The following is an 18,240-nucleotide window of genomic DNA, read 5'->3' on the forward strand; positions in this document are numbered from 1 at the left end:
AGTCTATACTCTGCGTGCGATATTTTTTTCTTATTTAAGTGAGCACTTGCCAGTAATCTTTGATCTTTAAGGAATGAGGTGTCATTCTTTTTTTTCTCATGTTTTCTGTTATTTAACTCTTGAAAATGTGAAGCCCATTTTCCTTTGTTTATACCAATGCAGCTTTTTTTTCGACTACCTGGCCCTACGCTGACGATGTCGTGCATTCTCTCGTTCTTAAAACATTTCCACTCTTCTGGATGTTTCTTTAATCTTTTTACGATTTTGAATGGACGTCAGCTCTGGAAATAGTTTTCGAGGTTGGTAGGTCCTTATCTTTCTTATCTCTTCCATATTTAACTTTAATTTTTAACACCATTCTGAAAATAGTACTTTACTTACTTATTTTCGTTTTATTACATTCCCATTTTCTGTATTCCCGTTTATTTCCATCTTTAATTTCTTAGTCGAGTTAGTTTGTACTGAAGCTAAGTCGTCATCAATAAATATAGCCAAAGCTGCCTCTGACTCTTCTAGCTTTCTTTCCAATTGAGATGTTTTGTTCAACGCATTTGTATATGGCTTTTGTCGACTGGTCTGAACCATTCGTAGTACAGTTTGCAGCGTTCTAATATTGAATTGTTGAATGTATGTGGCATTTGTGTGATCGATAATCTGTATAGCACTGAGATAAAATAGTAGCTTAATTTTTTTATTTTCTGTACTTGTTTTTAAAACATATTTTTTGAGTATTATATTTTCTGTTAGCACTTTCAGCACAAGCTCTGCTTTTTTAAATCTGTGCCTCCTTTAGTTTGTATATTATATTAGAAATTATATTTGTTTGTTTATGAACGAAGTAAATAATGTTTTTTTGATTTTTGATCTATCTTGAAATCTGTCATTGTTGTAAAGCAGCAATTAATATAGTAGCCAAGCATCTTAACCACAAATCTAAATCCACTACAAAATGTAAAACATTATAATTTTTTGATTCTTACCAGAAAAATATACAGTGACCAGCTGATTTAAAATATTATCAAGCGGGCAGTTTTGTTTAACTCTTAGATTTTTTAGTTGACCAATGAACATGTTTTACAAGATTGTTGCAAGGACTTCCTTACTTTGGTGGTTAATGTGTTCCGGTTCATCTACAGCTCTGACCCACTAATGGTCGCCATATTCTGTTGGTCTACTAGGGTCGATACGTTGTAAATTATGACCCGGGTCACTGTGAAATCCAGATTTGAAGTATGAGGTTCCTTATACCATGTATCTGCTCAATATTGCTAATGGCAGAATCTTCCCATGGTGGGACTCCATTTCTTTCTTTTTTTACATCTCTTCTGTCTAGATTGATATCGATTGTTACACCTTCACAGTCCAACAAACTCTGCAAACTCCAAATCTGATCCATGTTTTATCTTCTTGTTTTTTTTTTTTTCTTTTTGTTTTATTGGCTTCTGTGGGTCCAAATTGGTGTGGGAACCAGTTGTAACGGTGGTATTTTAGTGTATACGTTACTATATCATATAGTCTCAGCGGCAGGATTTCACACAGTCACAAAATGTACCAACAGCAAATATGGTTTATGGTCAGATACAGTTTTATTTAAATATGCAATGTAATACAGTCTGTCCTGGCTATATTACATACGTTTCCTTCTCTCTATTATAAACGTTTTACTCTATCAAGTTCTCTTTTTCTTCTCTCTCTCCTCTTACCAGTACATCCATATTTTAAGAAACGGTCCTAATTAATATGCATGTACTGGGAGGGGACTATTTAGTAAAGGGAACATTCCTTGATGATGAGGAAACAGTAATTGATTAAGGATGTGGGTTATAGGATAGTGAACAAAGGGTACCTAGGGATAGGAAGAAACCACTAGGAATGTTAATAGATGGAGTAGGGAGAAATAGTGAAAAAGGGTTGTTGACCTGATGGTCAGAGTGTTACACTAGGTTCAATTCCTTATTTCCAAGAGATTAGAGCTTTAGTGCTTTAACACCTTGTAATTCTACTTTTACTGAACTTGCTGTTCACCAAACATGTTAACTGCTGTGGTGCTGTACTGTTTTTACATTTTTTTCAAAATTGAGATTTTTGTCTTTTGTCGATTAATCAAAAGTAGCATTTTGTAGATAAGCCCATTTCTCAAAGTAGGGCAGTGCACATAACTTGATGTATTACATGGTTGCTTTTCAATCCCAAAATTGTGTTTGATGCCTCTCAGAATATCCATTCTGGTAAAAAAAAAAAACAATTCCACTTCTTTTAATCCCGTTTCTACTGACATGTTATGGCACTTTTCACCTAACTTATTCCAATTTGTGAATACTTTTTATAGTTTTACAATTACAAATTACAAGTGGGAGTGGATGGTTGTTTGTTTTGGTTTTTTATTTTTGGTTCAGCCAACCTTTACCAAATAGATGGCAGCAAATACTATTTGGTATCTTGCATCATTATTATTATTTTTATAACCAGAATCAAACAAATTATCTACTATATTCCTGAGTATAATGTCGTCTTGCTCATAATCATCCTCCTTATCTGAATCATCTGGCTCATCTATCAATACAGGAATAAGATCATTTTGCATAAAGAGTACGCTGACAAACTAGCTTTCCATTTTCAATACACAAATGGTATCTTGTCCTTTGGTAGAACCACAAGTGCTGTTAAGAGCTTGATATGAAGAGGGTGTTTAGATTCTCATTAGGTGCTATGCATTTGGGCACTATAATAGCAACATGTGACTGAATACTTGTGAAAATAATCAAGTCAACATTCAAGGACTGACTGGATCCAATGAGATGGCTCCACTACTAGCACAGACTGATTTACTGTACTGAGTACATTTGGAAAGCTAACAGAGTTCTTGACTTTCTGACAAATGTACATATACTCCACTGGCCATCAATTTCAATGGACTGCACAAAGGATTTTCCAAATACCATCTAAGCAGACCAAAGTTATACAAGACTGGAAAGATTTTCCTTCCAACAATAAAAATGTCCATCTTAATGAATGGAAAAAGTATGTACTAAAGCTTAATGGAAGACAAGTTGTATTCAACTATAAGAACATGGATAATTCTGATGGTGATGATGCTCAAGAAACCACAAACAAGACATTTCAGAAGTTATAAACATAGGAAGAAAGTGAGCCACAATGTAAGCAAATTGAAATACAATCACAGCAAGATTACACTTCATTATGAACACTATTGTCTTCATTCTGCTGCTCCAAAACACCAAGAAACTGAATCAAATAACATTGTTTCACGCTGTTATAAATGTGCACATAAGCTCAGTTGTTAATGATATCAACAATTTATAACATCAACAATTTCCAGATTTGTGTAAAGGCAAGGTGTGTTGCTTTCAAATTATGATGACATCCTTCCGACTTGCAGAATTGAAAATGCATACAAATAAAGTGAATTATATCAAGCACTATCTGTGTATCCGGTAGATTATGCCGTGCCAAATATAAAGCAACCAGATGGCCATTTGATGTATTGAAAATAGAAAGATAGGTGTTCTTCCCACATTCACAATTTTGGCTATGATTGAACATGCTATGAATTACACATGTTCATGGTCAATGGTCATCGTAGTGAATCGTAAAGTACTGTAATTTACAAAGGAGATAATTGAGATATATTAGCCAGAGGTTTCGGATTAAAGGAGGAGCTGATGATAAACTGGGCAGACATTTAATACCATATTTGATGATTCATTTCGGCACACATTTATGCATCTTAATGTGGTTCATCTAGTTCCTATTGCTGCTTTCTATTTTTTATAGGGGTAATTGCTGTCTGAATATTTAACTCTCTAATTATCTCAAATTTCTTGTTGTGGGCATACAGCGTCTTCATTGATCTTCCTTTAAATTATGAGTATATTATTAATGTATTATTACTGTTTGTCTCAGAGATCAAAGGTCAGAAATTTGATTTCTACATAATTGAAAAAATAGCGTACATGCTTGATGATTTCATGAAAATAAGCCAATTAAAAAGGTTATTCATTTACCACACAGCACTAATTTCAAATTTATTTGTTAAATAAGATGTTCCTTCAGGATAAACGGAAAGAAGTTATCCAGCTTTATTAGATTATGAAGTACAAGTTATATATCAGAATTTAATACTACCATTTGTCACTTTCCATTTTAAAAGTCTCTGATATAGTCTTTGCCTTTGAAGGTGATTTATTGACTAATAATGTAATAATCTATTTTCTTATTTTCTCTTTAGATATTCTCGTTCTTTAATTATGTTTTGTAATTCAATTTACAAAACAGACAATAACACATACATCACACATGCTAGACCCGGGGGATAACGAACTCAATCAATCGATGGGACGTCCCAGCCTGCACAAATGAATTAAATAACTTGCTTAAGACCAAACATTTGTTACAAATCAGATCAAATATATATATAATATAATACTCATATAAGATCATAATAAATACATTAAATTAGATTAAATAAAAAGATAAGCAACCATTTTGTCTCGTAACAATTTAAAGTTTTCTTTCATAGATTACTTAATTAAGGTGAACAGAAAAAGCCTAACATCTAGTCCTGGACATCTGACGGGATTAGTCCCAGATTCGAGGGAATCTAATGAACGTACTGTTAAAGAAAGCATTAGTTCTATATCTTTGGTGTATGAATTTTAGGTGATATGAGTTTCTATGGCTGGGTTCTGGAAGTTTTGATGATGGAACAATGGTGAACAGATTATAGAGGTATTTTTACAACAACCATAATATAAATAGGTTTCCTGCTCCATGTAATTTGCATAATCTTACATTTTTTACTATTTAGTGCCATGTTATTTTTAATTCCCCACTTAACAACAACATTTAAATCATATGTCCATATTTCTCTTTGTGACGTTATAATTGGTTAAATTAATACAGATCAAGGTAGAAAGAGCTACAAAGCTATCAACCGTACTGTTCCATATCAGGCTATATTAGATACATTCCAGGCCGGGTACGTACAAAGGCTTGCTTCCATTTAGCGTCTCTGGTTACCACGGTTAGCGCTCCTGGTTACCAGTTTGTAAAAAAAATGTTGATAGTTGCATCAAGGGCCTAGCTGCCAAAGATGTAAGAGGCAGCAGTACCTCAGGTATTTATTCATAAAATAAACTACTGTACTGTATGTATTTTTATACGGCAGTGAACACTCATGTTTCCAAAGTTAAAATAAACTACAGTAGAGCCTTCGTTTTACGTACGGTACGGGACCAAAATCGATATCTGTTTCTTTTTTTTAATATATTTTTTTATTTTCTCTTTCTCTCCGACTTGTTTGTTTGTTTTCTTCGTCTGATTCAATGACGCTGCTCTCATTTGTGCAGCTTCTCTCCACCGACGAATCTGTCTTACATGACATGGATCTTTCTGCATTTGCTCAAACCACTCTACCACAACTCCCTGTTCTGGCTTCACTCGTCAAATATTTGCACCTTGCTTCTCTTCTCCTTCTTCGTCCTCCACTTTCACGTTTTATGTTATGTTTGTATTGTCTTTACTGAAAGGAATAAAATAAAATAAAATACCGATGCCAAATTCATCAACAATTTCTTCATCTGTTAACCACTGGTGTTCAGGATCTTCAGTATCTTCGGCTAACCACTCATCATGTTTTCAGAGGCTCCCAGTTCTTGAAACATAGTTTCGAAAATGTCCCTATCCTCTACTTCGTCTGTAGCTGTTTGATCATCTGCTTGATCATCTGCTTCATTGTTCTGTTTTCATTTACTTGTTCCACGGTCGCTTTAGGTTTTCTTCAGTTGCCGATTCCCACGCATCAGCAATCCAATATACCGCATCTTTTATAGTCGGTTGTTTGACTGCCTCAGGAATTGGAGTGTCTGGTGTAAAAGATTACATTGCAAGCCTCGTCCTACCTTGGGATATGCAGATTTTGATAAGTATGATTTCTCCAAAAACAGACTGGGTAACTCACATTTCGAAAACAGAGTTTTCTATTTCGTAACGTTTTGCCCAGATAGTGGATACAGTCGACTTGGGTAGGCCAAACTGAGTTGCTACCACAACATTCGAAAGACCTTTTCTTTGTGCTGCAATAATTTTTAATTTAGTATCAATAGAGACACTTTGACATTATCGCGTTGGAGCCATGATTATGGATGAATTTAAGAGTTTAAAACGGTCTTATAAACAAAAAAGAATGATAAGATTGATTATTATTTGCGGCATAATATTGTGTCGGCATCAGCGCTGTACAGGAAGTTTGTTATCGCCGCTGTTAGACGCACAGCTACTCTGTGTAGGCAGCGATTTGTTGATGTCGAACAGCGTGTCAAAAAGAATGTTACCAGATAAACAAGAAAAGAATGGTGATCGTTTTGAGATCTAATTAGCACTGTTAAATGACTCATAATAAGTGAAACACAAGGATTAAAACATAAAAATGTTTAATGAATAGAAAATACATTTAAAGCAGCATGCTACTAGGACCTATAATGTATCACATTATTTTAAAATTATGACGTCATCAGTAATTTTTTTGCATATCGTTACCCTCATAACAAAAATGCCTAAGTCATTTTTTGTAGTTTTGAGAAAAAGACAAAAAACCTCATAAATTCTTTAAAAACAAATATTTATTCTTTTTTTTTTCTATAAATATAGATAGATGCAAACACATCACTACTCAAATCGCCAAAGCAGGGTTAAGTATTTGAATAATAATGAAGAGATGCTATTTGCATAGCATTATACATTGTTAGAGTTTTGTAAAAGTTACATGCTTTTTTTCGTTATACCTGTACGAGGTCTATGAGGATTATCTGCCTTTGGTGCGTCTTGGTCGTTGTTTAGCCAATTAACAACAGTTCTCTGCAAAAGGCCAAGGGTGGATGCAAACATCGACTTGCAAACCTGGACAGATGTACCATCATTCAGCTGAAGTCTGTATGAAAATGAACACTTTCTTCTTGACTGATTTACTGGAACTTTCTTTTGTTTTATGTCAACCTGTATTAAAGAAAAGAAAATTGAATAAATAGTCTCTATAGTCTGATTCATTACAGCTCCACAATTTCACCCTCTTAAATTTCCTTTGTATAATTTATTTGAAATTACCTTAGAAACTAATGTCCGAACATATAAACGGCGTTCATTCCATGATTTCATTTTTAAAAAATTTTGAATTTTGATTGGCAATCTCTTAATTTTGATTTCCTACAGAAGTTTAAGTCGCATCCTTTGCCCATCTTTTTCTCAAGTTTTTCAATCCCTTTTCTGTTTTTATAGGCTTTTCCTTCTAGACGTCCTCTTTTGCAGATATTCTGGTTCCAAGTGTCGGTTGCTGGCCGTTTATGACACTTAATCACAGTTACATTCTAAAAAATATATTACAGTTATTATATTAGTAAAAAAGTACAAAAAAAATTACCACTGGCAAAATAATAAATAGAAACTGTTTTTAATTTTGAAATAGACTCGCATTATCATCTTCCTGTGTATCATCCTCTTGCTCGGATTGGTCGTCGTCTTTTTTGTTTTCATCTCCAACATCCTCCTGCTCTGGTTGGTCTTTCTCTCCATTATCTTCCTGCTCTGGTCCGTCTTCTATTTTGCTTTTTTGCTTTCATCTCCAACATCCTCCTTCTCTGGTCGATCTTCTTCATTAGATGGTGTTGACACATCATTGGGATTAGCATTAGGGACAAAGTCTGGATCCATATCTGAATCATCAGGTTCTTCAAATAAAAAAAAAAGTAAATATTGTATTTTCAATTTAATGTAGGCCTAGGCTCAGGGCCTAGCTATATAATATAGCGGAATTGTTAATACCGATAACGCAACTTTACTCAAAATTGGGAGTTTCCCTTTAAATTAAAAATTCTTCTTCCAGTTCATCCATGGTACGCGGGTCGTTAATCAGATCTTTATGAATGTGCTCAAGTAATGCTAAAACATGTTCAACGTGATCCATTCTTTGAAGGAAGTCAATGAAAACTTTTCATTAATGGGTCATCAAGTGGAAGCCACTTAGCGCAGTATTGGAATGCTGTACTATAGAAGCTTCTCACGCCATCATAAAAAGCGTCAACTTGTCTGACATCGATGTCTCCATCCGCCAAAAGCCGTCTTAGTTTCACTTTTGTCACAAGGCCGATAGAAAGACTTTCGTCTGGCTTCTGATTTTCAAATGAAAATTTCAAAGTTCCAAACTCTTCCCTGTGCTTCATAACCTCCTCGGGCTTTACAAATTTAACTGCCAGCTTATTCATAAAATTTTCTAATCTAATTAGCACTGTTAAATGACTCATAATAAGTGAAACACAAGGATTAAAACATAAAAATGTTTAATGAATAGAAAATACATATAAAGCAGCATGCTACTAGGACCTATAATGTATCACATTATTTTAAAATTATGACGTCATCAGTAATTTTTTTGCATATCGTTACCCTCATAACAAAAGTGCCTAAGTCATTTTTTGTAGTTTTGAGAAAAAGACAAAAAACCTCATAAATTCTTAAAAAACAAATATTTATTCTTTATTTTTTCTATAAATATAGATAGATGCAAACACATCACTACTCAAATCGCCAAAGCAGGATTAAGTATTTGAATAATAATGAAGAGATGCTATTTGCATAGCATTATACATTGTTAGAGTTTTGTAAAAGTCACATGCTGTTTTTCGTTATACCTGTACGAGGTCTATGCAGATTGTCTGCCTTAGGTGCGTCTTGGTCGTTGTTTAGCCAATCAACAACAGTTCTCTGCGAAAGGCCAAGGGTGGATGCAAACATCGACTTGCAAACCTGGACAGATGTACCATCATTCAGCTGAAGTCTGTATGAAAATGAACACTTTCTTCTTGACTGATTTACTGGAACTTTCTTTTGTTTTATGTCAACCTGTATTAAAGAAAAGAAAATTGAATAAATAGTCTCTATAGTTTGATTCATTACAGCTCCACAATTTCACCCTCTTAAATTTCCTTTGTATAATTTATTTGAAATTACCTTAGAAACTAATGTCCGAACATATAAACGGCGTTCATTCCATGATTTCATTTTTAAAAAATTTTGAATTTAATATCCATTCCCGTTTTTCTTCATCCAAAGATTGGCAATCTCTTAATTTTGATTTCCTACAGAAGTTTAAGTCGCATCCTTTGCCCATCTTTTTCTCAGGTTTTTCAATCCCTTTTCTGTTTTTATAGGCTTTTCCTTCTAGACGTCCTCTTTTGCAGATATTCTGGTTCCAAGTGTCGGTTGCTGGCCATTTATGACACTTAATCACAGTTACATTCTAAAAAATATATTACAGTTATTATATTAGTAAAAAAGTACCAAAAAAAGTACCACTGGCAAAATAATAAATAGACACTGTTTTTAATTTTGAAATAGACTCACATTATCATCTTCCTGTGTATCATCCTCTTGCTCGGATTGGTCGTCGTCTTCTTTTTTGTTTTCATCTCCAACATCCTCCTGCTCTGGTTGGTCTTTATCATCTTTCTCTCCATTATCTTCCTGCTCTGGTCCGTCTTCTATTTTGCTTTTTTGCTTTTTTGCTTTCATCTCCAACATCCTCCTGCTCTGGTCGATCTTCTTCATTAGATGGTGTTGACACATCATTGGGATTAGCATTAGGGACAAAGTCTGGATCCATATCTGAATCATCAGGTTCTTCAAATAAAAAAAAAAGTAAACATTGTATTTTCAATTTAATGTAGGCCTAGGCCCAGGGCCTAGCTATATAATATAGCGGAATTGTTAATACCGATAACGCAACTTTACTCAAAATTGGGAGTTTCCCTTTAAATTAAAAATTCTTCTTCCAGTTCATCCATGGTACGCGGGTCGTTAATCAGATCTTTATGAATGTGCTCAAGTAATGCTAAAACATGTTCAACGTGATCCATTCTTTGAAGGAAGTCAATGAAAACTTTTCATTAATGGGTCATCAAGTGGAAGCCACTTAGCGCAGTATTGGAATGCTGTACTATAGAAGCTTCTCACGCCATCATAAAAAGCATCAACTTGTCTGACATCGATGTCTCCATCCGCCAAAAGCCGTCTTAGTTTCACTTTTGTCACAAGGCCGATAGAAAGACTTTCGTCTGGCTTCTGATTTTCAAGTGAAAATTTCAAAGTTCCAAACTCTTCCCTGTGCTTCATAACCTCCTCGGGCTTTACAAATTTAACTGCCAGCTTATTCATAAAATTTTCCATCTGCTCATGCAGGAGATATATCAGCGGGTCTTCTCTTTGAAGAAACCGATTAAACTTAGTAAACATAGCTATTGTAGACTGAAAAAACCTCACTGATCGGCTTACTGAATGCAGATTTTAATCGCTGAAATCTGCCATCACGTTCGCTTTCTGATAAAAAGTATGACTTAACACCATCAAACTTCTTAAGTTCTCTGTTTAAGCAACGCTCCAAAGAAAGCCACCTAACAGAAATATACTTCATTACCTCATCATACTCCATGTCACAAAATTCAAAATATTCTTTTAGAGCTCCTTTTCTTTTGGTTGACTTGTCAAACCAGTAAAACAGATCAACACAATGATCCTCGACGTCAAATTTGGTTGCAACGGCGAAGGCACTTGATGCTTTGCCTGCTGCATTGTGTACCATATGACATGGGCATCCCGCAATGACAATAGTTGGTTCTTTTTCCAACACACGACTTATAATTGAATTGTGTTCTCCGATATTAGTATTGGTGTTGTCAACACCAAGTCCGGTGACCGAACTCCAATTAAGTCCCTCTCTCTGAAACAGAGCGTCTATGTGCTCGAAGATTGTTGCAGCTGTAGCACTTGTACGACCTTCTATCAGATTGATATCCAGGAACTTGGTCATTACTCTGCCAAATTCAGGATCGAAGATACGTACGGTTATAGGGTACATTTTTGCAATGCCTGTGTCGTTGCTACCATCAATCATTATACTGAATGGTTGCTTTTTCATTTCAGTAACAAGCTGTGTTCTTAGCTCAACACCAATGCAATTAACAATTGCGGACGTTTTTGTTCGTCCGCACGCAAACTGCTCGGCTGCAGCGCTGCCACGAAACTCATGATTTATAATTTTTGTTAGGTGATCAGAAATATTGAAGAAAGTATTATGATGAACTATCATCAATGTCATCTTTACCTCAGCCTGAATAGAAGGGTGAACAGTTGGCTGATCAATTGGTCGTTGTTTTAAAAACCGTCGCATTGAAGTATTTCTGATCGATTTTTCATTCAAATTGTGCTTCTGAGTTCCTTTAGTAAGATAACACAAAAAAGGAACTTAATTGATGATGATATATTTAAACCTTATATTTTACTAACTTTAATAATAATTATGTTTGTAAGGCCTAAGTATTATTTATTGCATTAATAAAAGTGAACTATTGGCTGATTGCTTTTTGAAAACTATCGTAATAAATAAAGTGCCTTTTCTGATTGATTTTGCAGTTACGTTTTGCTTTGAGTTGAGAGATACAGTAATACAAACAAAAAGAAAAGAACTTGTTTGGTGATTATAAATCAAACTTTATTTACTAACTTTATATTGTTGTATACACTTAAATAAAAAACCATTCACAGTACAAATCAAATCTGTACTTAGTTGTATTAATTAATTAACAAAAATACAAATTAAAACAAACAACTTACTGGAGTGTACAGCAACATCGTTGATTCCTCCCTGTGAGCATGACAAATTCATGTTACAAATATTGCAAAAAAACTTGTATTCACTCTCGGTAACGTGTTGATTACTCGCACTAACAAACGGAAACGTATTTTTCCATTCATTAGAAAATCTAGTCTTATATTTTTTCTTTTTACAACTTTCTTTAGTCTCTAAAACTACGCTACTACTTTTTTCCGACATACTGTAAAACCAGAAAATTTCACGAGTGATTGCAATTCGCGAAAGTATGTACGCAAAATACAGTACTACAAGTACTTTCCCGGTACATGCGCAGTGAGAATATATACAGTACTGTACGATGGTACGATCGATGCCTGGGCATTGGAATTGGGTCAAAGAACTTGTAACTAGCAATTTCAGTACTACTGATACTGTAGATTCATCGCGTACTGTCGGTAAACACAAAGGACGTCGCATAGCACTACTACTACTACACTGACGATGATGCCTTCCCTGGGCATGGGAATTGGGTCAAACTTGTAACCAGGAAAAAGTTTCAGTACACGTGCGCCTACTCTACTGATGAAGCGATACTGTAGCGTACTGTCGGTAAACACAAAGGACGTCGCCTTACAGTATGCTATACAATCTTTACATACATTACATGTTCGTTGTATCATACGGGGTGGTACGTACGACGTGTGAGATTAAATTAATTTGTAATATTAACTTTCGTGGGAAGATAGATTTTAATTTTAAACGTAAAATCAGGGTACGTAAAATGTAGGTTCTACTGTACTGTAAATACTGTACATAGATTTGTATTTATGTGACTGATGACTTAAAGCTTGTGTTAATTTATAAAATAAACTAAACACATAGAGATACTGTAGTATTCGTCTTCATCCAATCGAGGATATTTAAATCCTGTTAATTTTCCCCAGGGTCAGGAAAAGCTTCTCTTATTTAATTATTACACAGGATGTAATTGTGAAATGCCTGCCTCGTCCGAGATACCTCCAACACCAAAACTGTCAGTAAGCTGTATACCTGTACAAACAAAAATTAACTTTTAGAAAATAATTTTATAAATAAAAATAAAGGCAAAGCAGTTACAAATTTAACTATTCTGCAAAAATAATGTGTTTACCTTTCTGTTCTTCCTTCCACAACGAGTTTGTCATATTGAGACGCATACTGCCAATATGCAATTTGGAGAGTTGCTGGATTTAGAATTGCAGCTTAGAACCAGGGATGGGTGGTGATGCATCCATTATGTGCATTTTCAATATCCATTATCTTCTCTACCTGCTTATGTAAAAAATGGTCATAATTTCACTAATGGAATCTGTTTGCTATCATAATATACAAAATGTATGACAGTTTTAACATTTTTATTTTCAATAAAATTTTATTTAATTAATACATAATTTAACACTGCTTACTTCTTGACAACAATATCTATTTTCCCACATCTCTTCTACAACACAGTTTCCACACCCACACCTGTAGAAAAAAAGAAGGGATGATTATTTAACCCAAGGCCCAAATATAATTTTATTGTTTAAAAAAAATATTTAGTTTTTATTACTTATTACACATCATTAATCAGTTCCATATGTTAATTTGGGTTTAATATTAGACAACAAAATCATTTTTTTAAACAGCGAAATATTTATTTACATTTCCAAAAAAAGATCAGAAAATCACATCATAAACTTCAGTAAAAGGATTTATAAATTTTCTGTTTGAAGCAGCACCGTCACAAACTATATTGGTCTAACTTGGAAGCCCAGAATTTCCATTGTCTGAATAGCATCCCAAACAATTGGATAGAGTGAACAGCTTGCAATATACCTTCAGTACCTTCGAAATTCCCCTAACCATCAAAATAAGTACATGGGTAGCTAGACTAGCATCATTCTTTTCTTTTGACCATTTCAGTTCAAAGTCATTTATCTCATTAGCTATCTCCCCAACATCTGTGAATCCAACCAATTGTCCAGAACGAGACATTACGCTGGCAACATAAGTCTCAATGATTCCGGGAGTTGGGGAAGTAAAGTGCGCGTGTACTTTTGTAAAGTTTTAACATGTGGAAGTTTTAAAAATCCACTATTTCTGAGAACTTCATACCCTGACGTAGACTTGCAATACACCATCTCAGAACAGCTGGGTGCCATCGCATCTGTTTATTTTTTTAAAATAATTATTATTATCAAACATGATTAAGCAAACAATATATGTATGCATTAAACAACGTACAGCACACTGAGGGCTGTCTAAATTGACATCTGTCATGAATGTATACAATACATAGTTCTATCTACTTAGACGTTAATGATCAGAGTGATTTAAACGCAGAAAAAGAAAATCTTGTTCTATAGTGTATTTTAAATAGTGAAGATTTTTAACAAAAACTAACTTTCTCAGCAAACTTGCATCAAATAAATTGTTGTAGTTGCCATTACACAATTTGTTCATTTCTGTCACAGCCTGATTAGTTTGTTTGCTAGAATAATTCCTCGTTGTAAGTAAAATCATTTTATGTAATTTGTTTACAGTAACTACAAGTACAATCTTATTTTAAGTTTTAACTCATACCTCTGGTGTTTTTTTCTTGTCATAATTTGAATATTTTATATATTCCTTGCTGCCAGTCTATTCCAAAAATAAAAAAAAATATTTGTTGTGAAAGCTCAAATGTTCAATGATAAAATACATATTAAATGTCTAACACTAAATGATTACTTTTTAGTAAGAAAATTATTTAGACCATAAGTTATTCTTGCTACCAAAACTATTAAGTGGGCAAAAAATCCTGTTTTAGCTTATGTTCTATCCTTCCTCACAAGAAGAACTACAATTAGCACTTATTTTTTTAGTATTAAAAAAAATTATCTCAAAACTATGCACCTTTTTTAGGTGCTTATCCAGTCTCATGATATATGCATTGCACGTGTACCCCACATTTCTTTAAATTGTTTTTAGTTGGGTTAGCTTCTCTCTTTCTATAATTATAAATAAATTACCATTACCAATAATTTACAAAAAAAGGTAGTTTGTAAGATAAATCAAGCTAAAGTCTGTATGTCCTCATTATTAGATGGGTTTATATTCTACAAGTTACAAACAAATTATTTACAGGGTGGTTATGTTTTACATAAAATTAGTTTGTCTTACTTTTTTTTCATTGCTGACAAAAATGCCTTTCTGCAAACGTCACTCACTCTTTTATGAACTTGTTTGATATGTCTGGATGTGTCAAGCATTTTCTTTCCGCATAAAGGGCAAGACTATTCAAGAATTAAAACACAAAATAAGCAACATTTTTAAAAGTTAAAAACAAAAGGAATGCAAAAGAATTATGCATTACAGTATATACCTGTTTTTTTAGGCCCTTTTCTTCTTTTTTTCCTAGTTTATTTTTACCCTCTATGTCACTGTCCTGTACTTCACTGGCCTCTTTACACTCTTCTACTTCTTCACTGCCCTTTTTCCATGCATCTTCTTCTTCACTGCCCTCAAGGCATTGGAATGTTGCTCGTTGTGTCTGAACACCATGGATATCGTACGCCTTGCGTTAGATAACAAACCCAACGTCTGGACATACCATTAGTCCATTGTAAAATATTAAGAAAAAGATTACCGTTGTAAATAATATATTCTCGTCTTGCTTTGACCACATTGAGTTTCTTCAAAATCTGATATTGCATCTGTATCTGACTCTGGATTCTGTGAAAATTAAATTTCGGACACAAATTGTTTGAGCCACAGCGACCCATAACTAAGCAGGCATTAGTAAAGTAGCAGACCTCCCAACTGGGAAAATGAGATATTGGGATTGGGGTTTGTATGAAATCCCAATATCTCAAAGATATTGGCATGTCAGGTGTCAAAAGTAGAAAATGTGGTGCAAACTCGTTATTTCTTTGTTGATTAAAAACATCTTACAGACTGATGTTTTCTATTCTGTTATCAAAATCATAACTTTAGCATTTTAACAGTAAATGAATCAAAATATCAGGAGACTCCTGAATTGGTTGAGTTTGGAGGTAAAGTAGTCATTTTCTTAAGGTTTGACTATATGTATGCCACAATCTGTAGTTATCAGAACCAAACATTTGAACTAATAAATAAAACAATATACGCATTACATGAATACACAATAAAGTATCAGGCAAGTGGTAATATGTAACATGTTAAAATGTTTAGCTATAAAAAGGGTTACCTTTTGTGTTGTAAAAATGTAGATTCTGGTTTTTCGAGGGATTTCCGTGAGTCATAATTATCACACAACATTATTATTATTCACTTTTATTTCTTTTATTTCAAATATCAAAAAATTGACCAAAATTACAACTCGTGGCTAAGAGCCAAATTGCTTGTAAAATACATGTCATATCAAAAATATAAATATATATATAAAATATGAAATAAAAAAAAAACAACAAAGAGGGGAGAGCAGTCGCAAGCTTGCAGGGGAGAAAATTAAGAATTTAGTAATTTGATGAAGTAGGGTATAGGGCTATTGGTAAATCTGGATGTTTTAGACGCTAGCTGGGTAATTTTGTTTTTATTTCTCAAATTCCTACCATGACAGCTATGTCTGGTCGGTGGGATTAAATCAGCTGTTTGTTTAATTTTGGGGAGATACTCAGCGAACTTGCGACAATGCTCCACCCTTCTTTGAGCCAAAGTCTCTAATTTAAGAAATTCAAGGGCACCAGAGTAGTTGGTACGTCCCCAAAAAATAGCTCTTTGGCAACATCCAAAGTTGACGCGGAGTAGTGGACATTGCAATAGCCACCTGAAGTGTTCCTCCTCCATTCTGCTTTCTAACTTCTTTAAAATTTCCTGTAATTGAGCATTTATTAAAGCCAACCCACATCAATTCATCTCTCAGCTCTCCGAGCATTGGCAGCATTTGTATTTCCTTTTAGACGTACTGTTGTCAGTTTCTAAGTCACTGCTTGTGCTTTTCTCTTTTTAATTTAAGTTTTTTCGAAGCCTACATAATATAGTTTGACTAAAGTACTAACCAAATTGTGAGGAAATTTTGTCTGTAATGGAGGTAACAGGTGATGTCATAATGTATTAATTAGCTTGTGAAGAACCATCCGTTTTGGTTAAAGTTAACATACTTTTAACAAGTTCTTTTTGGTAAACAGCTTAAAAACAAAAAGTTTAAAAAGAACAAACATCCATTATGTTTTACTATTTTAAGGCCTTGAGGACCGACTCTGCTCTTGATAGGTATGCAGTTTCCTGCTGCATAGTTATCATTTCGGCTATAGGAAATCACAAAAAGATAACCTTTTTATTTTGCGTGGCTAGTTTTTTAGTAAATAATTCAAATAAAATCAAAAATGTAATTACAATGTTTAACAAAATGAATATAATTTACTGTTTATGGCAGCTTTCTTCCTTTCACGTTGGAATGAGATATGCCCTTCGCTAAAGATTTTATCAAAATCTTTAGGATTTTTTCGCTTCTTGGAATTTTGTTGATATTTATATCAGGTTTTTCAAAGGAGCAGAACTCCAGGTACACAAAGGCACTTGTAGTGCCTTATTGTACTAGGTGTTTTTCCAATTGATAATTCATTCACTCTCCTATGTTTAAAAATAAAAGAAGAAAACATTAGCTAACTTTGTTTTAAAATATTTGACATTTGAAATAATAGACATTTACATAATGAATGGTTAATATTGATTTTAACAGGTAGTGGAAAAGATCATAAGAAAATCTTGTTCTATAGTGTATTTTAAATAGTGAAGATTTTTAACACTTATAGAATAATTTAAAAAAAACTAACTTCCTCAGCAAACTTGCATCAAATAAATTGTTGTAGTTGCCATTACACAATTTGTTCATTTCTGTCACAGCCTGATTAGTTTGTTTGCTAGAATAATTCCTTGTTGTAAGTAAAAAACTGGTAAATGGGTCCATTTCTAATAAAAGCATAATTATGAAAATTCTTACTTTTTTGACAGATTAATAAAGCAGAAGGCTGGCTGTGCTAAAATCATTTTATGTAAGCCAATTTGTTTAATATGCAGAATTATTTAATTTGTTAATTATTTAGACCATAAGTTATTCTTGCTACCAAAACTATTAAGTGGGCAAAAAATCCTGTTTTAGCTTATGTTTCATCCTTCCTCACAAGAAGAACTACAATTAGCACTTATTTTTTTAGTTTTAAAACAAATTACCTAAAAACTATGCACCTTTTTTAGGTGCTTATCCAGTCTCATGATATATGCATTGCACACCCCACATTTCTTTAAATTATTTTTAGTTGGGTTAGCTTCTCTCTTTCTATAATTATAAATAAATTACCATGTTGTGTAAATAATTTACAAAAAAAGTAGTTTGTTAGATAAATCAAGCTAACGTCTGTATGTTCTCATTATTAGATGGGTTTATATTCTACAGGTTGGCAAACATAATCTCAGTTACAAACAAATTATTTACAGGGTGGTTATGTTTTACATAAAATTAGTTTGTCTTCTTCTTCACTCTCTTCTACTTCTTCACTGCCCTTTTTCCATGCATCTTCTTCTTCACTGTTGTCTTG

General features: G+C 33.6%; 2 long non-coding RNA genes across 2 annotated transcripts; both read right to left on the reverse strand.

Annotated features, from left to right (window-relative positions):
* Positions 1–6,736: 6,736 nt before the first annotated feature.
* LOC144856263 (uncharacterized) lies at positions 6,737–7,490 on the reverse strand. Its single transcript, XR_013614910.1, has 2 exons — positions 7,123–7,490; positions 6,737–7,014 (listed from the first exon to the last, which is right to left on the reverse strand). It is a non-coding gene; the product is annotated as an uncharacterized LOC144856263 (long non-coding RNA).
* A 1,145-nt stretch (positions 7,491–8,635) lies between these two features.
* LOC144856156 (uncharacterized) lies at positions 8,636–9,304 on the reverse strand. The gene is made up of 2 exons (XR_013614905.1): positions 9,022–9,304; positions 8,636–8,913 (listed from the first exon to the last, which is right to left on the reverse strand). It is a non-coding gene; the product is annotated as an uncharacterized LOC144856156 (long non-coding RNA).
* Positions 9,305–18,240: the final 8,936 nt, after the last annotated feature.

This window comes from Antedon bifida, chromosome 11 (assembly GCF_963402885.1).
Source record: "Antedon bifida chromosome 11, ecAntBifi1.1, whole genome shotgun sequence".
Taxonomy (NCBI): Eukaryota; Metazoa; Echinodermata; class Crinoidea; order Comatulida; family Antedonidae; genus Antedon; species Antedon bifida.